Genomic DNA, 23,970 nt, shown 5'->3' on the forward strand with positions numbered 1-23,970 from the left:
AGAGGTTGCACGCCTCTGGAGCAAATAGGGGTTGAGTGTCTTGCTCAGGAACACAACAATTGATGTATCGCAGTGGGAATCGAATCCAGATCTCCCACACCAAAGGCATGTGTCACATCCACTGCGCCATAACCACGTCATTATCGTCAAAGAATTTTTAATAAGGGGAGAACTTTCACTCTTGGGCTACTACCAGCTTCTGAACTGGTTGCAGTTTCACTCTGGTTCCATATGTGTTACGAATAGGATTACAATCCACTTTTCTCAGGATATAATTTTTGTCTAGTAATTTGAATGTTGCATCTGAAAGGGGAGGCTAAGAAAATACCTACTGCTGGGTGTTTGATTCAGCCCTAACCCTAAAGTTACTTTTTTGTTCTAAAAAGCCTTTTAAATCTTAATGACGTCATACACATCAGATAGACTGCTTTACGGCAAGCTCTGAGTCACTTCCTTTTTTCTTTTGAGGCATCAACAAGCAGAATGCTAGCGTGTTACAAAAACAACTCAACCTGTAAGAAATTGAATGGACATAAGTACAGGTTCATTCAACTTTTGACCTATAATCAATGTTGAACGCAAAAACTACACTCATATCTGAAATTTCTTAACTTCAATCAGGCAAAAGAGTCAAATTCAGCCGTCTAGCTCCATAGACTCCCATTCATTTTGCACTTGCCTGCCATCACCCCCAGTGGAACTCTGGTTGAACTGCAACCACATTCGGTACATTGGGGCTAAATAGGTAGTAAACAGGTTCTTCGTAGACGGGCTCTGGTATCATCCATTCACTGTAATTATCCATCTGAAATTATTATATAATGGCTCAAATTCTTTTGCACTAATGGAACATTAGTGCAGGTGTGCCCACCCGTTCAATCATCAGAAATCATTCTTTCATTTTTTAACCTTTCAAATGTTGTTAGGGTCGCGCACACACACACACACACACACACACACACACACACACACACACACACACACACACACACACACACGCATCTTGATTCTCTTCCCTTTGTAGCATACAAATTTTAATTGGGATGGAAAAAACTGGCATTATCCCTCGAGCAGTTTTCACCTTTAATTGCATGCTCTGAAATTCAGCCTTTATAATGTATCAAAAGAATAACTAGTGAATGCAAGCTGATGTCTAGAGAAGCTCAAAATTAATTAAACACGACCTGCTCTCTTTCTCCTGTGTTCCAGGCCAAAACGATTGATGGCCCTGTGTTCTTCAGAAAGTGAACAGAGAAAAAAAGAGGTGAGTGAATTCTTCAGCACAACACAGGCCAGTGTTTGGGAAGTGTGTTGATGAAAAAAAAAAAATCAATTACAGGTATTATTAAAGAAAATTGGCACTTCAAAAATATTTAAGAAGCATGTTTTTAGTCAATTACGTTCACAAGAGCAGAACCAATTTTGTTTTGTTTGTTTGTGAGCTGTAGTACTGACTTCCTTAGCAGAAAGAAACCGGGGAATAAAGAGCATCTATGAAGGGGAACTTTTCATTGCTTTTTGTTTGGTAGAAGGACCACAAGAACCACATTAACACAAGTTATTTTCTTTATAATAATAGCTTGTTTACAAGGATATATAGTTAGTATAGCCTTGGATGCGTGCTGCATAATTTATCCAAGGTTTAGAAGGACTGTTTTGTTTGAAAATCACCCTGCACTTCTCCTCTCTTAATTAGATAAAAACAATCCAACCTAGTTCTGGACGGAAGTTTTGGGGCCAAGTCCAAAAACTCCCCAAGTCACGTATACACCTATCGCACACATCTAACAAATATACACATAAAAAGGCATCAACACGGCTGCACACAACTCATCAACGTACTGGAAACTTAATTCCTGTTTTGACCTTATCAGTACATTTTGCAACGCTTAGCAGGCCTAAAGGTGAGAGAAGTGGGCTTGCCGTCCGATCCCCAGAGTAGCAAGATATATCTGGCTGTGGAAACAGCTCTTGCCCCTCCCTCATTACCACTGCTGAGGTCCCTTAAGCAAGAGTCTTGTACTATGCAGCTTTGAAGTGGGAATGTTGCCGCTTTCATGTCATATTAGCGTACTGTAATTGCTAGTTTCTAAATAGAGTGTTGCAGGGACGACTTATTTTGTAGGCCAACCGGGAAGTTAGCATTGCCCTACTTCCTGCTACCAAAAGCCAATACGATTTTCTATTGCAGAAAATAAGCTATGTGGAAAACAAAAGTTTGTGATTTTTTTTTTCAGCGAGATAATCTTCACAGATGAACACCGTTGCAATAAATGCAATGGCCAGAAATAATAGGCTAACATAAGCCTACAAACGGACAACGATGACTTCAACGTCATCACCACTAAGCTTTCAACTAGTAATTTAATTCTGCCTGCTTACCTCTTCTACAGAATAGTATCTCTTAGCGTGACCTGATCTAGCAAGTGGCCACAGTTATATAAAGTAAAGTAAAGTATAAACACAACAAGGCTGTAATGGAGGACTAGTGAGTAGATGGGATTCTGTGTTTGGTGTGATGGTGTTTGATATTCTGGACAAAAGTCTAATTTAGCCACTTGTTAGCAACCTCCATTTTTTAGACATGTAAAAGCTTCAAAATTCAAGAGTGGGGTATTACCTGATTGCTGTAGAACAACATGTGAAAATGATCTTGTGTTAACCACAGGCCTTATTAAAGGCATGGCATTAAATCAAAAACCCATTCAAAAAACCCATTGACTTCAACATGCTTACTCCTTACTAGGGTTAGGTACTGAGACCCGGTGTTAATACAGCACCGGTGCCTTAACGACGGGTATCTACCGGACCAAATAGCAACGCTGATATCAGTGCCTCATTTCGGTGCCACTTAAATGCCTGCAGGATAAGAGAGTAGCATGTATGATCTAACCTCAGTAGAAGACGGTGGTTTTGACCATTGAGCTCCTGTCGAGGACCCTTGTTAAAATTCACACCATGACTGCAGATGTGGGATCAGTGCTCCTGACTCCCAAGGGTGGCCCGGGCAATTAGTGGTTAAGTAATGGAACAGGGCCGGGCCAGGTTGTTGAAGTGGCGCATGCTGTCTGAACTTGGATGGAATGGAGATAGAGAGGGGGGAGGGGGGTGTTTTTCACCCTGGGGTTGCGAGTATTCAAAGGCAAAGAGATCATGTTTAATGCTACGTCCCTGCTTGTTTGCTCCCTGGGCTAATTGCTGTCAGGGGATTATTAATAGGTGCTAATAGGTCACAGCAAAGTGACTAAATGCTATGTGTACAGCCATTTTTCTTTTTTTTTCTTTTTTTAAATGTGACCTTAAGTATGCACAAACACGGATGTCTGCATGGACTAAACTGTTGAACTCAAATGTGTATACACAAATGGTGATTTGGGGTTTTACGGTTGTTAGGTAAGAGTACAAGAATACAAACTCCAAAACTGCATACATCTATGTATTTATTATGGTGGGAGCAATAACACTTGACTCAGCAGCTTTGATCCTACCTGAAGCAGGAAACTGCTCCAGAAAACTAGCAAAACATGAATCTCAGGTTTCAAACCGTTTGAACTTTCACCTACTTTGACACAGAGCTTTCATGCTATGATCAGGAGGCACTCGGTTTGTCTCATGTATCCCAAATATAGAGGTCGAACAAGCAAAGAATAGTTCCTTTAAATTTTGACACGTTCTTTCGCTTGGCGCTTAAAGAGCAGGGCATTTGTTTCCCTGTGTATCTATAAGCCTTTATATAGTACATACATATAAATCCCTCAATGTTGCCCTGCTGAAATGGGAACACAGTGTCCTACCCTGACTGCTGGTTACAGTATGTTTCTTATTCTGATTGCCTGTACGGTGTGGGTGTGGATTTAGACGTCTGCACCAGCCAAGGACATGTGGGACATACTGTGTAGACAGGGCCACATGGCCCACTAACACAATTTCTGTATGTTATGTTGCTTTATTCGGTTTCTCTATTTCTTTTGCCAGCAATCACACTGTGTTATTTTCACCTATTTTCTTTTCCCATCAACTGTTTTTCTATTTTGCGTCACCACTTCTCCGGCTGTCTTCAACTCGCTCTTTGGCTCTTACAAACTGTCAGGTTGTCTGTGTGTCAGAAGTAATGATGATAATGATGATGAGAAGGCTTGTAAAAACCAAACCCCTGGGAACCTCTTTGACACGGTTACTTTTGCACCCTGATTAACATGGATTATTAAAACGGGTCTACCAAGGCAAAGAGCCAGTGAAGAGACTGTTCTGTAGACAAACGACCGAGCAAAAATGCAAAACGATCACAAAGAAAGATGGAAAGCGACTACTTCATTGCAAAACTACCACAGAGAAGAACAAAATGACCACAGAGACACTACACCACAACTAAAGAATTCAAATCAACTGCAAAAAAAAACAACTAAGAAAAGACACAAAATGGTCACAAAACAAACAGAATGGGACACAAAATGCATTGTTTGTGGTTGTTTTATGTTCTTTTTTGCTTTAAGTTCTGTTGTATAGGAGGTGGGGGTGAGGGGGGGATGGTTCGTTACATGTCTGTGTCCAAGGGCTCATTGCCTCATAATCCATCCACGATTGCCCCAAAGCCCCAGAGACAGACAGACAGACAGACAGACAGACAGACAGACAGACAGACAGACAGACAGACAGACAGACACGCTGAAACAGGAACGCAAGTACAGAAGAGTGAAAAGAATATCAGTTGGGCATGCACAGTAAGATTTACACCACAGTGTTTCGACACCGGCAGAACAACTGGCAGATTTAGAGGTCAGATGCCTTGCTCAGTGGCACCTCAACTGTCATCACCAGTAGTTGTTTAAGGGTAAAGGCCAGGGGCACAGCGAGGCAGAGCTGAATGGCGCCTGGCACTGGTGAGCAGTCACAGCCATAAATTTCCACATGGCATCTGCATACTCGCAGATGTGTTACCAGCCTCTCCTTCTTCCCTGCCAGCATTACAAAGTCGCTCATTCTTCTTTATTGTCCCATTACAGAAGACAACATGTAAATGAGTAACATTACGGGCTGATTGATATGAATACAACGAATGTGTTGTGGGCAGCAATTGTGGCTTTTTTAAATCTCCATTTCATCTTCTTTGCGCATCCTTTAAGGTTGCATATAGAAAATACAAAGGGTGCAAGTAATAAGTATAATCACTAATCAGTCAAGCAATATGTTTAAATTACTAATTTTACCTTTCAATTGTTTCCAGAGCACAAGGTGACATCTTTATATCCCCAAATATATTCAGTTTTAGATGATATCAAGCAGAAAAAAGGAACATTCACGCATTTGAGAAGCTGGATAAATGCCTATTGATTAATTGTTTTGAAAATTGCTGCCTGTTAACTTACTGTCAAGTCAAGCTTGATTTATTTTTAAAGTGCTCATTTTATGCTCATTTTCAGGTTCATAATTGTATGTATAGGTTATTTCAGAATAGGTTTACATGGTCCTCCTCTTTTCACCCTGTGTGTTGAGCCCTCTGTTTTAGCGACAGAGTGAGACGTCTCACTTCTGTTCCATCTTTGTTGGGAGTCGCACATGCGCAGTAGCTAGGTAAGGACTACTAGCCAGTCAGAAGCAGAGTATGAGGGCGTGCCACGCTAGCAGCTAGGCGAGCATTATAACGTGTGTAACCAAAGTGACGCACGTTCGTCACGGAAGTAAAGGCTGGACTACTGTAGAGCTGTTTGTGAACAGTGTTTTCTGTTGGAGATGGTAAGTCCCTTTGGGGTGGACTTTGGCCTTTTTCACTGTGTAAACCTATACTGTCCAAACAAAAAAATTTTGCACAATCAAGAAAAGAGAAAAAGCCAAAAAGAATAATATAAGCACTTCAAAGGGTTATATGCATACAGACAAACATGGCTGAAGGGAGTGGGAGAAATACCCGTCGTACATTCTGTGACTGGTTTGTGCAACGGTAGGGGCTAAATGAGGACCTTCGTACATGGAAATGCTATAAAAATAAAAATAAACTGCTTATAGGCAATGCCAAAGCCAAAGATTAACGTGCATCTATAGATAATGTATTAACTTTCAATGCACTGGGCAGAGAGCAATAATAAAAAAAAAAAAAAATCTGCTATTTCTCCCCCTCGACCTCTCTCATTCTCTTCTTCCCACCCTTTTTTGGCAAGGACAAGCTAAGGTGCTGCCAAGAATGTGACTGCGCTTGGAAAACAAATCCAGCTCACTTCTGTTTTTTTCACTGCTTCTCTTTTCCTCCACTTGCACTTACGCTGCTGGATCTTCTTAAGGTGGTCCTATAAAGGCTGCGGAGCCCAACAACTCTAAAGACTGGAGTTTTGTAGATCATTTCCTAATGTGTACACCACCTCAGCTAACCCCATACGCTTTCCACCCAACTCCCCCAAACACACATTCAGCTGTTTCTTCTGCCTCGCATTTCCTCGTCAGCCCACCTTAAAAAAAACTGCACGCTGTGTGAAACTGTTGGACACTGTACTTATGTGTGCTTTTCCCGTTTGTTTTCCCGGAGATGTCTACTTCCCCACACTTGTTCATTTCCTCACAGCTTATGGAAGTGCCTCATTGTAACAAGACATCACAGATGAACGGAGAGATTTTAAGATGATTGCTGATTGCTTTGGAGGACAAAGAGATGCAGGGCATTTCAGGGCATTTAATAAAGAGGGAATGGTACAGTTTCAACATGTAGACAGTCACTGTCAAAACTTTACCTCAGCCTCAATACTAGCTTTTAAAAATAAATAAAAGAAAGCTACCTTCATGGTAAAACATGCAGGATCCAAGAGAGAAAGTGTTAATTTAAGTTTCGGTGTCCTGAGTCCTGTACTACAATTCAAGATCAACATGCCCTGGATTTCTTTCAGTTACCCGGTTTCACCTAACCTAACAACCGTGGTCCTGCATGTAAGCTGTGTCACGACGCTGGTTATTACCTACTTCAGTCAACCCAAGGTTTCCCAATCCAGTGCGTGCACATAAAAGAAGCGGTGTTTGCACAGCATGACCAATCGCAAAATCTACCAGAGCCGCATATTTTAAATAGGAAGAGAAAACTATAATTCTACATAAATATGAAGAACACAGACACGGTTTTACAGGTCAAAACGCAATCCAGTCACTGCTCCCAAAACAGGAAGGAAAGATGGCAAAAAAATAGCAGACGCTGGTAATGTGTAAATCACAACGCTTATCAATATCACTTCCCCATCAGTCAGGACCAAGATCTGACCATAACTACACTTGTAATGTCACTGCTTTTGCCTTTTATTTCAGTTGCAAGCAAAGCAGAGGGATGTGTTCTGAGAGCAAATAAAAAACAGAAAAACATAATTTAAAGACGTGTGCATTGGAAACACACAACGCCGACGAACAACTTACGTGATTCCCTCAGCTGAAAATCAATATCTTTTAGAAAAATAATCATCTGGGAATGTTAATGGGGTTGTCGGTTTCTAAATGTTTTAATTTTATGAGCGTACCTCTCTCTTTCTCTCTCTCTCTCTGCGCACCGAGCTCCAGTTGACGTTCTAAGAACAGCTCAGAGTATTGATTGGTCAGTAGGCAGTGCTTTTAAACTGGTGGATCTCCAATCTCCAACATAACCTGCTCCCGAGCAGGTTAGGTGTTCAGGCTAAGTTACCATGGCGATTTAAGCCAGTAACAAGTGATCCACTGTCATGATACACAAAACCCGGGGTTGAACCTGAAGTTACCTCGTTAACGCCAAGTCTTGCTTCGCAGTACAGGCCTCAGGTCTGTAAAGGCTGTTGATTGTAGACTTTAGCTATTCAACAATGAAAGTGGGGACATGGCAGAGGGGTGTGGCTGTAGGTGGAGGTCCTTGCAGACCACAGGAGGAGAGTCCAGGAGGTTTATATGCCTGATCATCAAGCCAGTAAGTATGTACTGGTTCTTGTGCATAGGCACACATATAACCAATGCCAAGAAACAAGGGTCTGACCGTTCATGTTGTTTAACTTGTGCTCAGTATGGGGCCACATGACCAGCTGCCTGGCCTAGATACAGCAGGTCCAGGCTCTGCAGGACCCCATATGTGTTCAAGCTAGCAGAACCTCAGCAAGTGCCTGCCAAACAAATGCATAGTAATGCTGACTGGCCTCCCGTCGACCCAGCAAATAGCTCGCCCTAATGAGGAGTGAGCTGTGTGTCAGTTATTCAGGTCATGTGTGTCCCCGTTTAAGAGGACAGATATACCGATGTATAAACAACACATCGTGGCTGACCCGAGGTTCTGGAGGGGCATCGTGGGTGTCTATTAGATGTTTAAACACCTTTTTTTCACACTATTGCACAAATGATTGCAATTACATTAATGACGTGTTTAAAAGATCTCAGCACACTTGCACATTTTTCTCTGCTTTATTTTACAATATTGAACTTAACTGCCAGTGACTATTCATATTTTCATATTTCACTTAAAACAGGAGTTTAAACTTACTCTGCATGTCTGTGTCCTGGATTATTCAAACAAAAGTATTTAAATCCCAGTTGTAGTAAGCAACAGTGAGTTGGGGGTGGTGGCGTTGCTGAATAAATAAAATCGACATTGTGGCAATATTATAGGGTTGACAATTGGTCCTTTAAGAAAATATCTTCACAATGAGATTTTATATAAATAATCATCAGTAATGTAGATATGATAACTAAGTGGGTAAAAATAACAGAAGAGCTACAAAAGTCTGGTAACACAGAACATGACATCACTTAACTGTAATGCAGCCTTTAAAACCAAGAAAAGACAACACTTAAGCCATTTACGAATATTACGATTTCCAAAATCTAAGACAATATCTAGTCTCATATCACGATATGGATATAATATTGATATATTGACCAGCCTTACTTAAACATCACACAACTATTTATAAGGGTGTCCAAACACTTAACTGTGTGGCCACTAGAATATTTGTGGTTTAGTGCACATAATTTTTTAAAATACTTAAAACAACATTGATTTACACATCACACAACTATTTAGCAACAGTTAGTAACAGTTGAAAATAGGGGCTAGGTTGCGTGACTTTGGCTCCATTGAACACTTAACCTATGCGGACCATTAGCGGAGTGTATGCGCCGCGGAAGTGTGTTCTAACTGGCTACACCAGCTGCGCACACACTGTGTAGGATGGTGTGAGTCACAGGCGAGATGGAGAGCTTTTGCTTTGGGATTGTTCCCGTTTCTTCAGTTTTTTGGAGCTGGCACAGTGCTGTGATAACGTCAGCTGTTGTCAGAGGAAGCAGGTGAGGGAAACAAGAAATAAAATACAGAAACTCTTAAAATGGAACTGCCAATCCGCTTATTCCCAGCCATTAAGTCGTTTCCTGTATATCGGTAGTTTCATTTAAATGAAATAATGGCACTTTATGATCCATTTCTTTGTAAAAGGGCCACACAAACCTCGCATAAAAAATATAAAAAGAAGGCCGTCCTAATTTTACGCTTGTAGAGCGGATCTCCGTGGAGCATCAGCATCATTACACACTGCATCCGGTTTTGGGTTTTTTTTGTGTGTGGAATATAAAGCATAATTTTATAATTCTTTCAGGGGGGTCGGTGGGTGCCCCCCCCCAACAAATAATGAACACACACACACACACACACACACACACACACACACACACACACACACACACAGTATCTCATTTCACCTTTCTCCACCCCCTCAAGCCATTCCATTCATCTCCACATCTCAGCCACCTCTGTAACGAGCAATAAAACTCATACTGTAAAGAGCCCACAGAGCCATAACTATACCCCCCTCACACTTTAATCTCCATTTTTTTCCTGACTGGATACAACAGAATCTATGAAAGAGGAGAAGGTGGTGGAGGAGGAGGAGAACTTAGCGGGGTGGAGCAAACAGGCTGGAAGGTGATTTTCTTGGCAGTGATTCTGGTAGGTGTACCAAGGGCCATGTCCCCCAACTCTCACAGGCTTCCACCTGAGTGCCTGTGTGGTCCTGGTACCGCTGCCCATATGTGAACAGGCTAGCACATGCAGCAAATCCAAAAGTACAAATACACTCCTGTTTATAAATTCACTTATTGTCAGAACAATGTCAGAGTACGTAAAGAAGACGAGCAGCTGACAGTTCTTTGATTCATAAACACAAGATGTGATAAGAAACAGAACAAAATGGATAGGTGTGATGAAAGTGAAGATGACGAGGAAGAAGCAGGGGGAGCGCGGTGAGAGCCAAGGCTGTCAAAGTTTGGATTTTTCATTGCAAACATCCCAGAGGAATAAAACTAAAAAGTTACTCATTCATTTAAACTTTCAGCCTTTCTGCTTGTTTCCTTGCATACACACACATGCTTAAAGATAGAGGACATACGGATCCAGTCCTGAGGAAACAGACACAGTACTGTTTGTACAAGGGGAAGATGTTTTTCTCTAGTGTGTATGAGTTCAGCCTGAATTTGCCGCCAGTGTGTATGCCTAAACTTCAGGAAAATTGTGTCCATGTGGCAGTGCGTACTTAACATGTTGCGCATGGTTGTGCATGTGAGCGTGGTAGTAATTAAAGACGAAACAGAGAACAATATCGTTGCATGTCAGGATGAATTTCGCTTCTGCTTAAGTCTTTGTCAGTATTTTACCCCGTACCCTGTTTAGCGCAATGGTGAAGGAGGGAAAGGAGCAGCATGTGTGTTCAGACACGCCCTACATGATTATTATGATTTAGGTAATAAATTCAACACATCGTAGAGTAAAAGTGAGACAGAGAAAATCCATGACTTGTGATTCATGCATATATTATGTTCACGATTTTATGTGCAGCCAATGACAAAACTAAATAAAGTCTACATGTGGCAAAGATTGAAGAAAAAGAGCAGCACTGCACCCTCAGACGTTGGGAGGAGGGGCAAAGGGCTGTCAACAGCCTGTCACCGCCACCTCTGCTTTGTGTTTCTGTCGTGGTGGGTTGGAAACAGCGTAATGGTCGGGTGGACTAAATAAAATGAGTGTCAGAGCTATAATGCAGGGTTTGTGTGGTTGGTACAGTACTGTATGTGTGTTTGTGTGATCGCTCTATATCCTTGTTAGATTATGTAGAATCCATGTGAATGTGCATACTGTATATTGTGCTGTACGTAGAAAACATATTTTCAAGTAATTATTTATATAGCACTTCTAAGAACAAAGTTACAATTTCACAAAGCAAGCAAACACATAAAACAACAAAGAAACACACAAAAACAGGGCAATAAAAGAATAATGGTTATAAAATAAACAAACATGAAAAAATAGAAAAACTCACAATCATAATCAGACAAAATCAGAGGGTGCAATACAATAAAGTGTGTTTTAAGATTAGATTAAAAGATTAAGAAGTTTTGATTGTGTAGCTTTGGTGTTGTAGGAAATCCACAATGTTCGGGTTCTAGATCGTGATATAGAAGACATAACTAGAATTACCGCCTTGGGGTTGTATGCCTCAGCCAAACAGTAAGGTTGCAGTTTACATCCATGTGTGTCCAGACTCACATAATATACATTATGTTTTCAAGACTTTGAAGCAGTAAAAGTGTATTTTTTAGGGAAAAGTGAATGCAGCACAGAAGATCTAAACAATCACATTACCACCTAAGATTAAGTGTCACCAACTCGAGAGCCAACCAAATTCCTTCTGTTCCTGATTAACTGTGCTGAATATAGCCAGAAAGGTTTTTTTTGCAAACAATTATGATGTCACATTGAAACACACCTTTCACCTTTTGGATACAAAAACGTCATACTTGTATCATTTGCTTTAAATGTTGACATAGTTAGAGTATGAGTTCCTGTGTTATGGTCAAAAAACACATTCACAACAACGGGACGTACGGACAACCCAAAAACAGGATGCCTTCGATCCATGGCTCTCGCCGCCACAGAGCCATTAAAATAATCTACTCTGTATATTCCTTTTTTCTGTCTTTCCTCGTATATTCTATACCTTACTGAACGGTCCAATTTCAGTGTACAGTATGTACACGGGAGGTTTCAAGTTTCCACATCCAACTTGTGGAAGTTGCATACTGCTGGACCTTGAATGCCCTCGAAGGTAATCGTGAAGCCGTTTGCACTCCACGTGTTAAACTCAAATTTAAGGTGAGGACAGAGAAACATTCCCCCTTCAGTAGAAGAATGTGAAATGAAAACAGACTAGTTTTTGTTTCATTTCAGTCCATCTAGTGCCAAACTCTGCACAGTGTAACACAAACATCTAGGTGAAGCAACAATATGCAAAACACATGTTTGAGTTTACGAGGACACAGAAGCATGTTTGTTTTTCATAACTGTGCTGAAGGTGGAGGCAGACAAACACTTGACTCTATGTGGCTGTCAATTCAGCTTGTAACATGACATTTAACAGTCCACCAAGGCCTTTTCCTTCATTTACTTTATTTTTATGTTTTAAAATTAACAAAAATATTTCATGGACTTGACAATGAGTCTGTTATCTAGCAACCAGAGTAGTTGATGCACATATATGATAAAGGTGATGATGATTGTTGATATATATCTACTCTAGATTACAGACAAAAACAGACACCCATGCTTCCTCTATACAACTATTATTTGCTTTTCCTTTCTACCCTCAGTTTGTTTCACCTTTGAAGCTGCATCAATATATTTGTCAATATGAATTGTATCCCAATAGGGCGTGTTAAAATTGTTAAACAGCTTGTTAGCTTTTAATTACAGCCTACTGTGAATTATTAAAATGAGAACATGCAACAAGAAATAACAATCCTACAACTAAAAGTTGACAAGATAAGCAATGAAAACCTCTGGTCAATGTTCAGGGGTTTTACTAGCCTAGGAACCAGATGGATCTGCGAGCTAGTCTTATTGGCTCTGGCTGATAAGTCCGGTCCCCCCTCCCGACAGATTTCCAACTGAACAGAACGTCGGCCAGGCCAATCACAACCATTCATGTCATATGGACCGAGTTTCAGACCATGGTTGTCAACTTTCCAAGCTTTCACACATTATGGGCACCCTCGCGCCATGGATACTATTAGTGCGTTCCATTTGTACTCGGAAGTGGGATTTTCTGAGGTTAAAGTCGGAAACACGTCCCCTAACCTCGGATTTCCGAGTTTGAAAATCAGACAACCAAGCAGTACCCCAAGCTTAAAATCCAACATGGCTGCCCCATGCATCAACAGTTGTGAAAGTTGTAGTTTACACTTCTGCCTTATGTGTGTCTCACTAAATCCATTGTACACACAGTTCCGTTGTTACGTGTTTGTATCCACAAAAAACAGCGTAATCCCTTGTTATCAACTGGTATTGCTAGCTATCACTCCCCGATGTAAGTCGAGTGCACATGTGAGTCATGCCTGTTCAGATTTAAACCGTTTAAGGCATAACGTGTCATACTAAAAAAATTACAAACAGTAACAAAACATTTCAAAAACATTTATTAAACATTTATTTAAAAATATCTGTTTGATTGCTAACGTTAACTCAAAGTGCCATTCAAGTGACAACCTTTGTTGTGTTTGATTGCTAGCTTGTAGCTAAGCTAGCGGTCTTTTAAAATGTTAAGCTACCTAAGATTGTTTGATTGCTAACATTAGCTCAAAACGCCCTTCAACTGACAACCTGTGTTGTGTTTGATTGCTAACTTGTAGTCAGCAGTGAACCAACTTCGTTATGTAGGTCCATTTTTACTTTATTGAAGTATCTCGTTAGCAACTTGTATGCTACTTGTCACAAAGTGACAAACACACATCTTCACTCATTGCAAAGTGACACATGCGCGACTTAAATCTGCACTCGACTTACATCGGGGAGGGACACCAACAATGGCTAACCTGGCTAGACCCTACCCCACAATGAAAAATCCATCTTGTAAATGGAAGGCATTCAACTCGGGTTTAATGTCATTCCCAACTCCGGCTGAGTTCCGAGGTAAATGGAACGCACTATATGGCGAGCATGAACCTAGCTTAGTAAAAAGGAGCGCAGTTGATGCTTTTTCCCAAACAACTAAGACTGCTGCACATAGTAACTTCTAGCTCATGCTACAACGATGCATGGTGTATGATCACAGCTCATGCTACACCATCACAGCTCATCTCAGAACACTGAATTTTGTTTAAATTCGTCCATTGCTACATCAAGTTTCGTTGCTCTGATTGGTTGTAGGTCAATCCAACCGTGTCCAGTCGCATTTTGAGTTACCTACCACCGTTGATGACGCACGCCCCTCGAACAAACATTAACTGAGAGGTTCAAGACTACAGTAACAATGACCCTTCTGTACTTGTGCTACTGTTTCACTATGCTTTGGCATTCACCAATATCCTGTCATTGTTAGTTCAGCACAGTTACATAGGTTTGCAAAATTTCAGCTGAAGAAAAAGTAAGTCGACGTGGATTAATGTGACAAAGGAAAAGTGCAGTAGTGTAAAATATTACAACTGTCTGGAGAGAAAAACTTGTGTGACAAAACTACGAATCAGTCCAATCTCAGGTTTATATTTTAATTAACTTCTATGGTGGATTAAAAATGCCTCTTAGACAAATAGAACATTCTGTGTGCTTAGATAGATCTTGTCTGAGCCGTTACTGCCCTCGAGGGGCAAAGACAGTGCTGTGTACGTGCTGCTCGACGGGGGAAAGAATGAGGTTGAACTATAGCGAGCTATCCTGTTTGACCAGATACAGAACAGCCGTTACTGCTGTTTCACTATGCTGCGGCATTCACCATTATCGCTGCCATCTGTGTTCCGTACCAAAACAGGGCGACATCTACAAACTCATCTTTAAACATTTCTATCACACATACAATAAATTGAGTAGGTGCCAACACTCATTAACCGTTGTATGGTGTTTGGGTCTGTGGGACCCGAAAGAAAGATTATGCTATTCATTATTTCTTCTAACTCAAACTCATTAGCCTTGGCTCATTTTCTGTAAAGAACATAACAAATAACTTATTTTTCAATGACTGCACACGGTACACCCCCCCTACACATAACTATTACATATGAGGTCTTCGGGTCTCCTGGACCCAAGTATATTTAAATGCAGGTGCTATGTTGTCTTTCTGCACCTAATCCTACACAAAGGTACAAAATTGTTACATTTTAAGCACGTTCACCTGTTCTGATTAATTTCTAAGAAATATGCACCAATAAGGATCAAAAATCCTGTTTCTATTTATTTATTTATTTTCCTGTTTTACTAATTGAATGTCCTTGTTTTCTCACAAAAAACAAAAAATGATCATATGATCATAAATGTGATCTAACAGAGGTAAATGGCAAATATGCTCCATACATAAGGTCTATATCATTGGTAATTGAGCTAAAGTAAACATCTGTTAAGTATTTTTACATAAATTGTTATGGCTGGATTGATTTAAAAGCCTAATAATGTGGTGGGTCCACCAGACCGGGGAACATGGGCTGTGTAACAAAAATATTAACACTACACAAGGGTTAAGCACAGACTTGCTTACAGAAGCACGCCCACAAATACTGTATGGAGGACGCCATGCACACGAAAAGGTCATGAGGGTTCAGTACGCTTAAGTTCACTGCTCCACTGCAGGCTGTTTAAGGCCGCTATAGAATCAAGCGCGCCCAACACACATGCTGACCCTGCATGCTCTTACCCACAGGATCCTCTCAATCAAAGAGTCAAAAGAGGACGTAAGAAGCAGAGAAGCTAGACGGAAGGAAAACAAATAAGGCAGAGATAGAGAGGCTGCATGGCTGACTTCACACCATGATCTGTATACGTTTGATTTACAGCATAAATGGGTGCGCATGCAGGCGTGCACGCACACATATGCACAATGGGGAAAGGAATGCAATCGGTCTGAATGAACAAACCTTAAGGAAACGTTTTTAAAACTTTTCATTGTGGGTTCGAGGCTCATTTATAAGGGGTGGAGTTTGAATTTAAAACACAGACAAGGAAATAAAAAATGCATCAACATCACAATGCAGATGCTTTCCTTGACATGATTTAACCCCTGAAACTGCATTTTTCCACTGTTGTGCTTCTTAAAGAAATGAGAGTGAGAGTCTGCTCCAAAAAGAATTAACAGCACACACGGGAACAAAAAAGATGAATCGTTATTAAAAGTAATTTTTTAGGGAAAAACACCAAATAATGGACATTTTATAAGATAAATGTTTTAATTAATTTTTTTATACAGGCCATGAAAAAATAAAATTTGAAATCCACAGTCCTCAATCGTTGAAGAATTTGTCTCTGCCAAAAACGAGGGCTGTGGATTTTGTCCCCCTTCACTGCCATTGGTTAAAACAAGGGATCTTTCGATAGACAGTATGAACAGGAAGAATTACAGCAAGCAAAAATGTTTCAATGTACATATATGTGAGTGTTGTAAGACAGACTTAAACACTTGTAATCCCATACTTGAATGTATCCGTTTTGGTTGGTTTGTTTAAGTCCAAATCTTTCTGTCAGAAATAGCAGCAACACTATGTCACACAAGACCAGGAGGAAAAACATTAAAAGACATGCTGCACATTCCAATCATACCAAAAGCAGATTCCCGTGTAAGCTTTACCCAAAGATAGCTGTGCAGAATGGGGAGCTGTGCTGGTGAGTGGAAAACTGCCATAACCGCTGGCTGCCATTGTTGAAATAATGCCATCGTCTATCAATTTGACCCAACCAAGACATCAACACTGTTGTAACTCAAAGACAATCAACTAACTACTGTAACTGTCAGGTGTGGAACGGTACAGAGAAGTCACGGTTCGGTGAAAGTTTGGTACAGTGGGAAAAATCCCAAATGCATAAAGATACTTCTTTATGCATGTTTCTTTTCATAAATTTTAAACAGAGAGTATTGCAAGTGTCAAAGACATACACAATCCTCTTGCGTGGGAATGAAGTAGCATTTTGTCCACTGGCAAATTTTGTATAGTTACTATTTTCATTATAAAAAACACTCTACACTGTAGAGACACCGAACAATTCCTCAAAAGTCAAGTGGGCACGCAACAGTCTGTAAAACTAAAAGAAACCTGTTCTGCTATGAAATAGAAAATACATGGAATAATACAAAATCTAACTTGTGCTTTAGGAGGTAGTTTTCCCTTGGCCATATTTACATATTCAAAGCACCCAAACATTTATCCTTGCAGTGATTGGCACATCTGGGTGATGCCATTGATTCTATGTTAGAACGTTGAATGTAGCATGTTTCCATTCACATCCCCTACATTGGTGGGACAACGCCGACACACCGCCCTCTCTCTGTTGTAGCTGACTGGAAACCCGTTCCAGTTTTGGCGTTTCATTTGCACTCGCGATGGTGTGAAGTGCTTGCCAATCCACATGTTGTGCTAACCTCAGTATATGTTGCTAACTGCATGCAGTTTCCAGGCACAACTTTTGCTTGTGGAATTTGGTTCCACATTAAGTGCATCGCTATACATACCGCGTATTCTGTGTGCACCGCATCATGACCCCCGTACTTTGACAATTCTGTATGAATACAAAACTGTAACAGCCCTAGAAACTATTGTAGGCCACATAGTGCGCAATGGTAGATCCAGTGCCTAGTGCACAGCCAGCAGGCACCCCCACTGCTTCCATAAGTCAAGTAGGACTCAGTCAACGCCAGGGTAGACACACAGAGAAAACCTTAGATCAAAAGTGGCTTTTGTTACTATGAAACGGTTAAATCACAAATCTGGGAATAAAGTTCAAAGAGTTCTTCACTGTGTTACGGGAGAACCAAAGTGGGATAAATAGTGAATAAGCACTGCCTTACCTCATTAGGCCCCGTGGTAGAACACAGGGCTACTGGGAGTAGATTTGACTGTGGAGTTAACACAGCAACATAGACAGAGATACGATGATGTGTTGCCTTGGGATGCTACAGCAGTGCATGTGCAATTCATTCTACTTAAGTTAAGCAGAGTTTCCCAAAAGGACTTCTGAAAGACGGAAAGCAGTGGGTGCAACACAGATCTGCCATCTAGGATTCATTGCACAGTGGTGGGGAGCTATATGTGTAATACGTCCTGAGAGCCATGTGTACACTTAACATTTATACACAACACAATGTCTATTTTAGCATAACTGAATTTTGGTGCCATTTCTTTACGTTGCACAGGCCTGAACATCTCTGAACATGTCAATCTGTGATTTCCTGTAACAAGATAAGAAGGATCCAGGCAAAATGATTTTCACAGATGATTACAGTGTAGCTCAATGTGTCCACTGTGCTCAAAGCCAAATTAAACATTTAGCAGCCCGAACAGGATGTTCACTGCTTTGACAATAATCCTCCAGTAGAACACCCAAACAGTACTGACAGTCTAGAAAATAGGAGTGGGGGGAAAAAAATGTATACAGCATTGTATCAAGATATTTTCTGTGTCAATACTGTATTGATACACGGATGCAAAGTATCAATCAAAAAATTCAAAAACAACTTCATAGCTAACTTCATGTCAAAGTCAGACGCCTCAAGTTCTTACCGGACCCCCCACAGCAGGCCAGTGTTTCAGCAGCTAGTTTTCAATCCTTTTTACAAGCCTATTGCATGTATTTTTGTAATATAATAAACACTGTCACACTTTTTGAAACAATTTCAGTTTATTTCGGCTTAGCAGTGCTTTCTGAACATATTGAACACACTTTCAAAAATACTGTGATAATTTTGGTCACTAACCGTGCGGTTACATTTCCATACCGTTACATCACCAGTGTGAATCCATTTGTCTTCACATTCACGTTGAGTTAGTGTACATAAAGAATAGTTTGACAGACCGGAAACAGCGAGACTTTCTGGGTCATCCAGTTTGTAACACAGACACTTGGCGTGTGTTTTAATATACAGCATGTTAGGAGGGATAAGCATACAGTCTCTCTATAAATCACTCAAACACCGCCTGGATGGTGGAGCCTGATGGACTAAGTTACAGAGGCTTTCAGGGGCCCCTTGTAGCCTAAAGGCAGATGCCAGATGATCGCAGCGTCCCTGGTTTTATTACGGCTATCTGACGTTGTTTAATGTCCATCCCATGTTTTTGCAGATCTGTCAAAAGCTAAAGATTTAATTTAAGATTTAATTAAAATGATTTTTTCCAGAGAAGAACGGAAATCAAGGCTGTAACCCTAATTTTTACATTTAATTAAATTTGTGAAATGACCAATAAAGATTTCCAGCAAGTAAGATCATTAATAAATATTAAGTCAAAGGCAATTGAATTTGCGGTTTTATTTGATTGTGGATCAGCCCTTTAGCCTCTTTCAAATCAAAATTAAAAAACATCCCATTTTTTGTGCCTTTGATTGACTAATATCCTCTACAGAAATTTAATTTCCCTTATTAAATTTAGTGAAATAATTCAATATTTAAAAATATTTTGATTCTATTGCTTTGCCTTGTGGCAACACGTGCACATTGAATTGCCTGCATGTTTAAAGGGTCTTTCAACATGCAGAATCTTGCACCACATTGTGGCATGTTTGCCAGTAAAAGGCAGTTTTAAGAATTTTTTTATTTTATCAGAGTCTGCAACCATTAGAAATGCAGTCAAAGGAAACGATGTATCAAATAAAAATGACAAATAACAAAATAAACAATAAATATAACAGATAAGAAATAAATGCGTCTGCTCAGATGTAAACAAGCCTATCACACTGCGGCAACAGTATATAGTAAGCAATGTTAATCCAATACACTTTTTGTCAAATTCAGCGAATATCTCCTTACAGCCACCTAGCTCTCTATTTTGTGTGTGTGTGTTGTTAATACACAGCTCTAGCTGTGTAAATAGAAAACAAACAGAAAGGAGTGCTCGTACCAAACAACAATATTTCAGGGGAATTTGTTTGGCAGTTAAGTTCAAATAACAATCTTTGCGCAGAATCGCGTACTGCACCCTTAAGAGCTGCACCCAAAGTCAAACGGGCCTTATCACAAACAGCAGGCCTAAGCCAGCTGCCCAGAGCTCATGTGAACTATCATTAGAGTAATGGCCAGTCGATTAATGTTAACATGCCAGCAGAGCTCATATCGGTGAGATCTACAGGTCGGTGCAGAGCCATTAATAATATATTTGAATGGCGTGCCTTTTTTCCATGGGTGGCTTTCTAGCTTTCACATCTTTTCTAGATTACACAATAATCTGACTTCCCTTCTCCTTTGTCACGATTCTGCCACGATTACCAGTCCTTGATAAAATCAGACAACCAAGGGTTTGCTTTTCTTTCACATAGCATCTTACGTTTCAATTTTGTTTCATGTTACTGCTGCCAGATGCACACAAAAAAAACAAGATATACACAAAAATGGACAAATCAGACCTATAACTATCTATAACACTCTCTTCTTAGTGCATATGATTTTAGTCTGTTACGCCAACATCAGGTTTCATTGTGGACATTAGTGTAATTATGCACAACATGATTCATTTACTCAACTGAATCTTTGTTTTGATATAGATGATTTGATTTTGATAGACTTGCCGTATTGGTTTGCTTGTTGGTTTGTTTGTTTGTCAGCTGGATTACAGAAAAACGATTTTCATGAAATTTGGTGGAAGAGTGAATCATGGAGCGGATCTGAATTACGATAGACGGATAAACAAACTATTTTTCACTTTTGTTACCATTGCGAGACAGGGCATGTTCTTGGCAGAGGTCTGTGCTTGCCAGGTGTTTATATAGTTGTATTTATTTTAAAATGATTGACTCTGTTTTTTTAGGATATCTGTTATTGTCTGCTGTTTTGCAATCACGGTAGCCCAAACGTCCATCTACCTAGCTGCATTCTCCATCTCTTCCTAGGGGATCCTGAGGCGTTCCCAGGAAAGATGGGTAATTTAATCCCTCCATGTCCTGGGTCTGTTCCAGTTGGGTGTGCCTGGAGAACAATGGGAGGTGTCCAGGAGGCCTCCCAATCAGATGCACAAGCCACTGGCTTCTTTTAGTAAAAAAGGAGCTACCCTGAATGACTCAGCCCCTCGCCTTATCTCAACGGGTGAGCCAATCCACCCTGTGTGAGACACTCCAGCCTCTTGAATTTGTGATCTTACCCGTTCATTCGCTGCCCAAACCTCAAGACCACAGATGAGGTCGGGAGTTTCGCTTACACCATGAAAGTCTGGTTAACGCCGTCAACTTTTATCTTGCATCTAAACTATAAACAACACAAGTTCAAAGTTCTAGAGCAATGTAAGCCTCCGTAATTGGCTCAGCCAAGTGACCAGTAACGTGTAGTGAGTGGCCAGAATGGACGGTTATCATAGATAGCATGATAAAGGCTTCCAACACGTCTATGTAGGTACCAGCTGTACACCAAAACACAACAGACATGCAGCACATGCTGCATGTTGAAGGGATGCTTTTTCATGGGTGTTATCTGCTGTGGAAATATCAAGAAGATTGTGAATTCAAACCAGGCACTATTTGCTGATTAAAATATCACAGCTAGAGGGGTCCTATGCAGGTTAAATGCTTGGCTCTGCACAGAGTGTGGTGGTGGTGGTGGTGGTGGGAGTGGGAGCCTGTGTGTGAGACACAGCCAAGAGGCATTGCGTTCACCTTTTGATGTCAGTGAGCAATGGTGTTAAGTCCAAATGTGACAGGAACAGCTGACGGATGAACAACAACACCAGTGTACGTTTCTTCACAGGGGCTGACCTCAGCAACACAATGCAGTTCACCACAGTGAGGTGAAAAGCCACACAGAGCACTTGCTTTGTACTTTAGGAGTCTGAAGACAATAGGGAAAGCACGAGGTGTGATCCCTACCGAAGGTGTGAAACATCTGATTGCCAGTTTATAGTATGACACCGGTTATTTAAGTGGTTTTAATTTCCAGTGAAGTGCATGCAGAACATCAAATACATTCTTGCACCAAAATGAATCCTGGTGCCTAAAAACAGTACATTGGTTATTTTAGTCAACAAGAAGACAAGCTTGATTTATTTGTCACATTTATTTTAATGTCAGGTATATTTTTATGTCAGCAAGCAGTCTTTAATTTATTTAACTTCATGTAGAAATAACATGTTACCTGGATTATTCATGACAACAGGGATTTTAATCAGCGGGAGTCCAAAGTGAGACCTGATCTGACCCACAACGCTGCTGTGCTCCCACAACTTAAACAACTTCTAATTTTAGTCATTTATAGTTATACTTCTGTCTACATTTATATTTCCCTGTCATTTAAAATTGTTAAAATAAGCCTAAAATGTCCCTCTGTTCTGGCTTGCAGAGCATGTGTGCCAAGAAGGGCAGCACAATCTGAGAAAAATATCTGACTGCGATTATTTTGACTGATGCGACATGAGTCACATTATTTGAGGGAATGATCCTTTTTGTATCATTATTCTCATTTTCAGTGAAAAATATTATAAAAATATATATAAATACTAAAGTGTGATTTTTGAGAGGATCTGTGACAAACAAAGAGGTTTTCTTTAGTGTGTAGGATGCGATTTGTAGGTTGTGAAGTCCCTACGGCACTATAATACTTAATTCAGAATGGTCTGACACATATTTTTCCTTTGACAAATATTGCGCCCCCTTTCTGCAATTTGGAAATTACACTAGTCCATATAGTGATTTTGATAAAATTACGATTAATTGTGCAGCCGTAAAGCGGCGTGGAGCGGTGAGAATTTCTTAACAGACATGTTCATTGCCTCCACTCTTCCGCTCAAAGCTACTCCATCTTAATTGCTCACCAGACTCCCAAAAAAGTATTTGTTGCATTTATCAGATGAACCAACGGTGCCTGCCCTGTCTTCACGCCGCCATTATCAAATGTACGTTGAATGAGGCATGGAGGGAGGGACGGGCACCGTTCATGTGCAGTATGTACTCCTCGCTGTGTACTCATTGTGTGAGCCAAACCGGAGTGATACTGAAACGGGATTAAGTGGGAGATAAGGCAACGTTCCAACTTTTAAAAAAAATCCGCTCTGCACTCCGTCCCAAATCCTCCAGCCTGCGCTCCCCGCTCTCTTCGCTCAACTCCGCTCACATGCTCTGCTGGCTCGCAATTCTGCCCTAAAAATGACAATGATGTGGATGTTTTTGTACTGTACAAAAAACTGTGAAGGTTTTTCCTATAAAGGTCAGACAACAAATCCTGATATCTCATTATGAAGACGATTGGCAGAGGCCCAAACAGCATCAGTGAGGACTGAGCAACAGATTAGGGAGAACCTACAGAAAGGTTTTAGGTGGAGTTGAAATAGCCTAAAGCAAATATGTATAAGGGTTATTTAAACAAGTAAATGAGGCGTCTTAAACATTCTTTTTCATGTTTCACAATGACTGCAAGACTCCTCGGAAAGTGTAAAATATGGAAATTCAGCGCTAGAATGAATAAATGATTGGAAGAGTGTTAAAAAATAATTATAAATTGCCAAGAGCAACATGACATTTATCTTATTTCACTTTCAGATTAAAATAAATCCAGTACCTGCAGCCAGTGCACAATCCTTTTCAACAAAGCCGAGGGATCGAGTGGATTTAATCACAAGCCCCAATTATAAAACAACGGTGAAAAAAGGTTTTGTTTCTTGCCGTATTACGTATTCAGGACATGTGGAAAGTTTTTTTTATTTTTTTAATCTTTGCGGTGTAATTGGGCAGTAAAGCCAACGTAAGGTCTTTGATCTCATTGAAGATTCAGCCAGTGCTTTGAATGCAGCCCCCTTTTGGGGCTGTTATTTACCGAGCGTTTGAACAACTCTGCATCATTTGTGAAACTGATAGAACAACGGCAGTTCCCTCTCGGTGCCTCTGTTGGCTAAGCAATGAACAATAACCCATAACCTGTATTAATACAGGGATTTCAAAAGGAGAAATCTGTAAACTGTGACTTTCTACAACTGCCAAATTGCACCAAAGCTACAATTGCTACAGCTACAACTGAAAAATATTTATGAAGACTAGCTCTGCCTAAACCATGTATGCAAATT

The 23,970-nt window shown here is 40.4% G+C and overlaps 1 protein-coding gene and 1 long non-coding RNA gene across 3 annotated transcripts in view; one reads left to right on the top strand and one right to left on the bottom strand.

Annotated features, from left to right (window-relative positions):
- The window catches only part of thrab (thyroid hormone receptor alpha b), a 157,207-nt gene that overhangs the window by 62,078 nt on the left and 71,159 nt on the right, over window positions 1-23,970 (bottom strand). The window lies entirely within an intron of this gene.
- LOC116670867 (uncharacterized) overlaps window positions 6,814-23,970 on the top strand; it is a 19,137-nt gene continuing 1,980 nt past the window's right edge. The window contains exons 1-3 of the long non-coding RNA XR_004327142.1: window positions 6,814-7,255; window positions 13,253-13,256; window positions 18,389-18,399. This is a non-coding gene — a long non-coding RNA (uncharacterized LOC116670867). The remainder of the gene's footprint in view (window positions 7,256-13,252; window positions 13,257-18,388; window positions 18,400-23,970) is intronic.

Source organism: Etheostoma spectabile, chromosome 21 (genome assembly GCF_008692095.1).
Source record: "Etheostoma spectabile isolate EspeVRDwgs_2016 chromosome 21, UIUC_Espe_1.0, whole genome shotgun sequence".
Taxonomy (NCBI): Eukaryota; Metazoa; Chordata; class Actinopteri; order Perciformes; family Percidae; genus Etheostoma; species Etheostoma spectabile.